Genomic DNA, 8,364 nt, shown 5'->3' on the forward strand with positions numbered 1-8,364 from the left:
TGTGCTTAGATCAAGTTTACATGTTATATGGATAAGTTCTATGCTTCATATGGAATGAAATGAGGTTGAAACCTACTGATAGGGTTCGGCCAAGATGGATTAATTGGGTTAGGAAAGAGTTTAAACCTAACCAAACATGCTTATGCATTTTCATGATATGTAGCCTTTGATATATAAGTAGATTAAGCTTTCATGCTTTATGATGTGATGAAAATATGCTTTACGATATGTTGCATTTCTATGTCTTATGATAAGATGTGCCATGTTTATGATATGATATGATAGACTTATGACATGATAGGCTATGGTCATGATATGATATGCTAGACTCATGATATGATATGCCATGTTCATGATATGTTATGCTAAGTTCATGAGATGATATGCCAAGTTTGATGATAAGAAAATAACATGTTATACTTTATGTTATGATAAGAACATGTTATATAATGCATGTGTGAATGGCTTATGTAAGAAGAAAAGCCTAAAGAGTTGCTTCCCTTAAGTTGGGACCAAGAGCATTCTTCATGTTATGAAAAAGAGTTGCTTCCCTTAAGTTGGGACTAAGAGCACTCTTCATGTTATGAAAAAGAGTTGCTTCCCTTAAGTTGGGATCAAGAGCACTCTTCATGGTATGGTAAAGAGATGCTTCCCTTAAGTTGGGGATCAAGAGCTCTCTTCATGATATGACAAGAATTATGACATGTATGATATGATGAGATATGATATGTATGATATTTTACTTTGTATGGCTTGTACCAAGGGTGGGCTCCATAAGCGCCCCGGGGTCGACGGACTATGAACGGACCTCGTTAAGGGATGGGCTCCTCAGTACGCCCCTAGGTCGACGGACTATGAACGGACCTAGATCCCTAGTAGGTTCGGGGCTAGCTACCCTGTCCTAGGGATTGCGCGCATTTATGTTTACATGTAGTACAAGCCGGGGCCCTTCTCATGATGATGATATGATATTCAAGTATGTATCCTATATGTTTTGAAAGAAGCATGATGCATATGTGCATTCCATGATACATGTTTTAAAAATATACATATTGCATCTACATGCACATATTTATGAAATTATGTTTATGCACCCTTATGAACAGGTATGAGTTATGATACATGTTTACATGATATGATAGGCTTTATGATATGTGCTTACAGAATGTGATATGAATCATATTATACACTCACATGCTATACTCTGATATGTTATGCTCCTTATGTGATATGATATATTATATCCTGTTTTCCCTCATGTTATGTTATGAGATGTTATGGTTTTTACATGATAAGATATGTTCTATGTTATGATTCTCCATGCTATGTTATGTTATGCTATGGTTTCTACATGTTATGTTATGTTATGTGTTTTTCAGATTTATGGGTAGGCAAGGATCTCACTAAGCCTTTGGCTTATAGCTACACGTTTTCCTTGTACTGCAGATAAAGGCAAGGAATGGATTGTTTAAGGGGAGCAGAGCAGGAAAGGCAATGAGGATGTGTGTGAAAGTGCTGGTGGATAGATCTATTTAAGTTTTTGAATTATCTAAGTTATGCATGTGAACAATGTTGGACCTATGCTTATGATAATGTTCAGCTAGTATGATATCCTACTCATGTTATGTTGGTACGTTTGACTTCACATGCCATGTTAAGAGAACTAGATGCATATGGTATATGTTATGATATGAAAAAAAAAAAGAAAAAAACAATAAATTATATATGTCTTCCGCTGCCATGAATCCATATGGATTAGTATAATTGATGTCTATGTCTTAGTGACGTCCGTCCCTCTGGGGTGGACTTAGTGCTACCTGGAAGGGCGGGCGTTACACTCCTAGCCATGCTTATCTTCATTTAATGACAATAAATTATCATTATTTCTATCCAATTTAACATAAGGTCGTTATCATTCTTACTCTACCAGCATGCATTCCTATCCTAAACTTGTGACTATCATCATCAAACAGAATAAGTAAACATGCATAATATTAAAGCATTATAATAAAAGAATTTACTTAAACATATAAATTCTTACTTGGAGCGGCAGGAGGAAGGCTTGACATGTGTGTAGTGAGAGGCTAACTTGGCTCTGATACCAAACTGTAACGCCCCTCCCCTCCTGCTAAGGCGATGGGGGTTACTTGCCATACTTAACAACTTAATAACTTATTACAGCGGAAGTCTTACTTGTAAATTTTTTTGAAACATAGAGTCCACATGTCTTACTTAACATTATTTCAAGACATATAGAGTAAACATGATAAAATGTCATAGAGTCCTATATAAACTAGGCATAATTTCCATTAAACAAAAAGAAGGTCTCTTCTTTAGCCAGTCACTGCCACACACATCCTGCTAGCCCCTCCTGCTGCTCTCCTAGTTCATCCATCCTGTGCCCTTATCTGTGGTACAAGAAAGTAAGCTGTGAGCACTCATGGCTCAGTAAGTTCCTTTCCTACTCACAGAAACCGTATATCATGTCATCAATCATAAAACATACATCATAGCATAAGGTATCATGGCATAACATACATGATCATCATACATGTCATAAGCATCATCATATATATCATGGCATAATCATGGCATAAACACAAGGTAGCATGGCATATCATAACATGATCATCATAATTATCATGGTTTATTCCTAAGGTATATGCAGGGTGAACTCTTAAACATACATCATGGAACATATGCATTATGTCTTTTTTTTTTTTTAAAACGTATAGCATAGATACTTAAACATAATCTCAACATATGAGGGGATCCCGGCTTGTACCACGTACATAAATGCGCGCGTCCTAGTAGGTTCAAGGTATCAAGTCATGAACCCTACAAGGCATATATATACTAGGCCCGTTTCTTAGTCCATCGACCTAGGGGCACTTAGGAGCCCATCCCTAACGAGGACCGTTTCTTAGTCCATCGACCCCGGGGCGCTTATGGAGCCCACCCTTGGTACAAGCCTTAAAAGTAAAATAGCATGTCATATCTACATAGTCCATATTACTCATGTCATATTCATATCATGAAGAGTGCTCTTGATCCCACTTATAGGGAAGCAACTCTTTTAGGCATAGCTTAATGCATGTATATTTGAGCACACAGCATATCATGATTTTGAGCACACAGCATATCATGAACACATGCATAATTAAGCATACAACCTATCATGAGTTTAAGCACACAGCATATAGCATATCATGAATTTGAGCACATAGCATATCATGAGTTTAGGCACATAGTACATCATGATTTTGAGCACACAGCATATCATGAAGTTAAGCACTTAGCATATCATGACTTTGAGCACACAGCATATCATGAAAATAAGCCCATAACATACCATGAAATTTAGCACACAGCATATCATGAAAGTAAATACATAGCATATCATGAAACTGAGCACACAGCAAATCATGAAATTTGACCTAGCATACATAAATAGACATCACAGCATGTCATACTCTTAACATATCATAAAGCATCGCATGTGACGTTCATGGGAGAATCTAATTAGGTCTCTAACCCTATTAACAAGGGGTGGCCGAAACACGTAAGATGGTTTGGGTTAGCAAATAACAAAAAGAACAAGTGAACCTTAAACATTTATCATTTCTTAGAACATAAGGAACATCTTAAGCATGTTAGGTATAGGTTCCAAGCTTTCTAGTTTCCTTTTTCATAACATGGCCGAAACCCATTAAGCCTTTATTTTGGCTATAAACATTATACAAGCATGAAAACCCTAACAATTGTCACATCACATTTCATGAGAAACAACTTGAGCATGTTTGATTTAGGTTCTAAGTTCTCTAAGTCTTTAACCCCAACATGGCCGAAACCCTAGCAACATGTTTCTAGGTTACATGTAACATAAAAAGATTGAACTTCATACCAATATTCCAATACATATCATGAGAAACACCATAAGTACTTTTTAGTCTAAGTGTCAAGCTTCTCAAACTTTTTAACCTAATGTGGCCGAATCTTGTTAAGCATGGAAATTAGGTTTCTAGTGGCATAATAGCATGAAGACCATAAGAATTTCCTAGCATTCATTTCAAGGAATAACATGGACCACTTAGTTTATAATTTTGAGCATCCTAGGTCAAAGAACCAAGTGTGGCCGAAAGTTGTAGACTAAGCAAGTTCAAGTTTCAAGCAACATAAGAACATTAGTTTACTTCATATCTTTTCTTCAAGAAGATCATAAGTATCTTAGGATTTATTTAAACTTTCCAAGGTTTCAAGTCTTAACATGGCCGAAACATAATATACATAAAAAATTATAGTTCAATTTAACCTAAGATCATGGCATGTTATATTAGCTTCCTATCTTGTATTATGAAAATCATAGCATGCTAAAATTTTAGGTTTTAAGCCCTTTTAGGCCCTCAACTTTATCATAGCCGAAAGTTCATGAAGACGGAATCAAGTTTAAATTAACATACAAGTGGGAAAAACATCAACAACACCATCTACCATAAGGTACATATCATAAGGATAAGAGAACATGTTTTGTTTTAGGTCTAGAGTTTTTTTTTTCTAGTTCTTTTGTTCTTTCTTGGCCGAAAGTCTAAGCCCATAAACTTATGTTCTAACAAAACATTCCACCATGAAAATATTAGTCTAACCCCCTTATCATCAATTACATATCATAGGAAACATCATGAACTTACCTAGTTGGTTTTCAACTTCTTAAAACCTTTCTTATTTTTGTTTTGGGCCGAAACCCTCATGAAACAAACATAGGTTTTTTTCTAGCAATATATTTACATGACAATCGTAGAGCTATTGTACCACAGGTGAGGGGAACTTACATCCTTTCGCTTGTGGTTTTTCTTTCTTAAGAGAAGAATATCCTAGGAGCTAAGCAAGGAAGGAGCTTCTTCTTCTTGTGTCTCCTTTGGTTTCCTTTGCTTGGAAGGGATAGAACTTGAAGACTTCTTCTTGAAAATTAGTTTTCTTGGAGAAGAAACTTGACCTAGTGTTCGGATCAAGGAGAGGGAAGACCGCTTAGTTTCGGTGAAGAAGAGAAAAGGAGGAAGGAGGAGGAAGAAGGAGAAAATGAGGGATTTACTTTCTCATTTTTCTATTTATTCACCATGAGGGGAATTTATGCCTTCATTTACTCCCTTTCTTAACTCTCCCATGTCACTTCCCTTGGTTCTCACGAAAATGAGAAGAGGGAGAAGTGAGGAAGGCAACTTGTCTTCTTCTTGTTCCTTCTCTTAACCAAGAGGAAAAAAGAGGTAAGCAAATTTGGTTTTCTCTTGCTTCTTGCTTTATTTTCTTTTTCTCTCCTTTAACTAAGATTTTCATCTCTTCCTATCCATATGTTACTCTCTATCCTAGTGTTGATCATGCCATAAATCTTTCTCCATTGTTTGTGAGAGGTTCAAGGTTCAATCCTTGGCCTTCTCCTCTTATCTTATTATTATATATCATTATTTTATTTTCTTCTTTTTTTTTCTTTCTCCTTCTCTTATTTTTGAGTTCTAGTGGAAATAATTACTCATGTACTTATAGAAATTCGTGGGTGTTACAGTCGGTGGCTCTTTGATTCCTTGGTGGCCAAAACTTGTAAGCAAAGAAAGAGCTTGGGTGGTGTTGTCTTGGTAGATCGTCGTCCACACGACGTTCAAGAGGAGGAGAGGAATACAACAAAAGATCAAGAAGTCTTTAAGCTACAAAGAAAGGTATAACTGGTTAATTATTTCTGCGGTGTACTAGTTTAGTTTTTCTTTATATGGATCCTGAAATACCAACACAAGAGGCTAGCAATTTTGTGTTTCGATTTTGTGCTTCGATTTTGTGTTTCGATCTTGTGCTTCGATTGAGGTCTCTTTAGTTAAACCTAGGGTTTACTGTGAGGAGTTTAAATATTCAATTTCTTTGAAAGGCTTTGTCTAGGAAGTGGTGGATGATCCCATAACCAAGAAGGCCGAGTGTCTCACCAATGACCTGGAAGTCAATCCTTGAAATAGATATTTAATCAAGTTCTTTAATATGATTTAACTTCTAATGAATACATGGGTTGAACTTGGATTAATAATGTTAAGTTTTATTTGCAATCCAACTTTAACTTCTGAAGATCACATGGGTTGAATTTGGATTAATAATGTTAAGTTTCGTTTGCAATACAAGTTTAACTTATGAAAAGCATATGGATTGCTTGGAAAATTTCTATGCTTGTACAAATTTTTGTAATCCATGTTTAACTTTTGAAGATCACATGGCTGTGCCTTATGGTACGACTAGCTTCCTTCCTTGCTCCTTAGTCGTGCCCAATGGCACAACCATCTCCTCCAACCCCTGCCTCAAGGCATGGGCAGGGCCATTTTGGGTTGTTGCTTGCTCCTTTGTCTTGGCCACTCCATCCCTTGGCTTTTCTCTCCATAGGAAGACAAAGCTAGGTCCCGATCTTCATAAAATAATCTTCTTTTGTGCCTTTAGAATCCTTTTCCACTTCATACTGCTCCTGAAAATGCAAATAGACACCGAGCAGAACTCTAGATAAAAAGTAGTAATTATGTCGAGATATGATAGAAAAGGGTGCAAACACATAGATCATATGCGATGAATGCAAGAAGATGTTCGTTAAACCATACAAAATAACATATATAATCTACACACATCACACCCCATACTTAAACCTTTAATTGCCCTCAAGCAAACTTTGCAATCCAGATTCATGAGCTACTATGTGTATACCTAATGACTTTATTCATTTCTATCAAACTTGAAAAACCAATGAGAATAATCCAGAATGATTTAAAAGTAAGAACTCAATTGTTTTCAAATAAAATTCTGCAGTCTAGAAGCATATGTAAGGATAAGTGCATCATAATTCTTGGTGAATCATCCTAACTCTATCAAACAATTTCAATAATAAGCATGACCATAAATGAATTTGACTCAGCCTAAAAATGAGTTCTCCGTGCTCAGTGTAAATCCTGGCCTACACTTCTCATGTATCAATTCTAATCTCAGTCAAGTTCTCATTGAACCATCTTTTCCTTTTATTTCTTACAATAAACTCTACTTGGTTCATCTATCTTAAATCTACCCAAGGTCTAAAGAATGTGCTTGATATCAAGAGAAATCTAGTGTTCATTTCTCCAGCAACCTATCTTGGTCTCAAAGGGCCAAACAACTAGTTTCCACTCATGACTATAAATTTTTTTGCAATACCTTATTTCATGTATTTCATGTTTTTTTTTATCAATTGCACATTTGTAACAATGCAATTGGTGGAATTTCTATTTTTCCAAATGAGCTTAATGATTTGAGCATCATCTAGTGACCAAGATATAGTTAAGAAATCACCATGAGAATTCAAGTACTTATCAAATCTAATTAATCATGACTGTTTTCAGAAATTTCAACTATCAAAATAGGCAAAGTGTAAAGAGATCCTCAAGCTAGACTAGAATCATGTTCTTTCAATGAAATCTAATGCTCATGTCCTGCTATTGAAGATAAAGAAAAGTAGATCATCACACATAATGAGCTAACCACATGAAACTAAACCATAAACGTGTGAAAAATTTTGTTATCAAACAAATGCTATGCTCATTTTGAGTCATAAGTGATATAATGAATAAGTCACTAAGTATACTAGCACTGAAAAGTGTAACTCATGACTTCTAGATAATTATTGTGCTAGAAGTTTACTCATGGATAAGTCAGCAGTAATAGTGTGGATAGTGTAACTAAAATACCTCAAAACTGAAAAACTAAAAGAAAACAAAGTGCACTAAACTAAGAAAGCAAACTGCAACTGTACATACCCCCCCTAGACTTGGACACTTCAATGAAACTAAACCTACGTAGGTATGCTTTCAGGCCCAGGAAGATATCTAGGGACTCTAGGGAGGTGGCCCATGTTCTCATTGTACTAGTACATCGAGACAACCTACTGACTAGTGATATCCATGGAGTCCATAAACTCATTCATTCTCCCTTGGTGAATGTAGTAGTATCCCACAAAATTGGATACCCTACTATAAAAGTTATCCCTCTTCTGAAACTGATCCTGTACATATTGGAGCTGCTCATGAGTGAAGTCACAATGGTCCTCCAACATCTTATGAGAAATGCCTTGCTTCTCATGAAGAGAGTCCAATGATGTACGAAGAGAAGAAAAATCAAAGCTAAAAGGACCCGTACTACCATAGGCAAATGAATGTCTAGCCAAGTTAGAAAATCTCATCAGTGGCAGGCCTCTAGACAAGGGATACTCGTGATGTTCTCTAGGGGATGCAGAGGAACCAGAAACTGGATCTTTAATAATCCAATTGTTTGGGTTATGAATTGTTGTGTAGTCAGGATTTGTTAAAGGGATAGGAAAAC

This window comes from Zingiber officinale, chromosome 4B (assembly GCF_018446385.1).
Source record: "Zingiber officinale cultivar Zhangliang chromosome 4B, Zo_v1.1, whole genome shotgun sequence".
Taxonomy (NCBI): Eukaryota; Viridiplantae; Streptophyta; class Magnoliopsida; order Zingiberales; family Zingiberaceae; genus Zingiber; species Zingiber officinale.